The sequence below is a fragment of the Camelus bactrianus genome, chromosome 29 (genome assembly GCF_048773025.1).
Source record: "Camelus bactrianus isolate YW-2024 breed Bactrian camel chromosome 29, ASM4877302v1, whole genome shotgun sequence".
In the NCBI taxonomy this organism is placed as follows: Eukaryota; Metazoa; Chordata; class Mammalia; order Artiodactyla; family Camelidae; genus Camelus; species Camelus bactrianus.
Window position 1 is genome coordinate 19,062,044 of NC_133567.1, and position 1,848 is coordinate 19,063,891.

Sequence of the window (1,848 nt, forward strand, 5' to 3'; positions counted from 1 at the left end):
CGCTGAGATATTCAAAACACAGACTCTTGTGCTACAAGGAAGAAACCCAGAAAACTCAGGTCGCTTGAAGTTCAAAATATATGGATACTCCAATAATGTCTGAAACCCCATTTGAGTGGAGGATGAGTGGTGTTCACGGCATTCCTCTTTCTCTGTTTGTGCTTCCCTAGCTTCCTGAGAGGGGTGATGGCGCTCAGAACCAGCGTAGGTGGAACAGCTGGAGATCCTTCTCGCCTCCTGGTGTCACAAGCTTATCAGTGTTGATGGACAGAGGACATGAGGCCTTGCCTGCCTTGCTGACCACACAGAAAACACACTTCTCTATTTCAACTTCACTTAAAACACTGAAATATATAGGAAGCAATCAATGCATTAATGTCACTGGATAAATTCCACCCCTAGACCCCAATATAACCTAATTTCTATTTTTTACCCAATTCTTGGGAGCACCAAAGTCCAATGCAGTCAACTTTGGATCATCATGAAAAGAAATAGCATAGATCCTATGAAAATTATCGACCTACAGAACCCTCCTTTTGACTTATTTTAACTGCAAGAGGAAGAGGAAGCTAGAACAATCTGCAAATTGAAGAATGCACGTATTCAATAAAGCGAATACATATGATACAAGTGGAACACACACACACACACAAACACACACACACCACAACTTACTGATTAGTAATTTTGGAAGAAGCTAATCTCTCTAAGTTTGGTTTTGGGATTGACTATTTCACAGATTTCCAAATACATATTATATATATATGAAATGTGTGATAAGGTTTTAGTAAAACACATTGCTTTTATTAATGTAATTTACATATCAAGTGAGAAAATGAACATAACCCAGAAGAAGTCTGAATTCACTTCTTCATTATAAGATTCACAAGTAAAAATTGATGAATTAATTGTTTATTCCATAAATCTGAAGTGAGTACTTACTGTGTACCAGGTGCTGTGCTCAGTATTGAATATGCATTGATAAAGAAAACAGATATGGTCCCTACCCTCAATGTTGACATTCTGATATTAAAACAGGTGGAGGCTATAGCTCAGTGGTAGAGCGCATGCTTACTTACCATGCATGAGGTCCTGGGTTCAATCCCCAGCACCTCCACTGAAAATATAGATAAACAAACAAATAAACAAACCTAATTACCCCCCTCCCCAATAAAACCAAAAACCCAGCACGTGCAACTTTACACCCTTTGATCTAAGGAAAGAGAAACTAGTATAAGAAAACTATGTCTACACTCATCGTAACTTCCACTCTATCCTGGACCAACGGGTAAAAGTCTCCCTGGTCACTTGTCAAGGCAAATGGGAGGCTGTCAGAGCAGCAGCCTGGCATAGCCATTAAGACTTCAGCCTCTGAACTTGTTTACAAAACCAGAGCAGACTCACAGACATAGAAAACAAACTTTTGGTTACCAGCAGGGAAAGGGGGGCAGGAAGGGATAAACTGGGAGTTCAAGATTTGCATATACTAAGACTATATATAAAATAGATAAACAATAAGTTTCTAGTGTGTAGCACAGGGAACTATATTCAATATCTTGTAGTCACCTTTAATGAAAAAGAATATGAAAAGGAATATATGTATTTATATATATGACTGAAACATCATGTTGAAATTGACAAAACATTGTAAACTGACTATGCGTCAATTTAATAAAAAAAGGAAAAGACAACAGCCTCTGGAATCAAACTGTCTGGGGTGAATCCCGACTTCTCTCTAGCTGTGTGCTCTTGGGTAAGATACTAGATTTCCTGGCAAATCTGTAAAATAGGGGATACACTAATGCCCACTACATAGGGCTGTTGTCATGATTAACGAAGTCAACAAAG

At 38.5% G+C, this 1,848-nt stretch overlaps 1 non-coding gene across 1 annotated transcript; it reads left to right on the forward strand.

Moving 5' to 3' along the window:
- Positions 1-1,040: 1,040 nt before the first annotated feature.
- Positions 1,041-1,117, forward strand: TRNAS-ACU (transfer RNA serine (anticodon ACU)). The gene is given in 2 exon segments: positions 1,041-1,077; positions 1,082-1,117. It is a non-coding gene; the product is annotated as a tRNA-Ser (tRNA).
- The last annotated feature ends 731 nt before the right edge of the window (positions 1,118-1,848 follow it).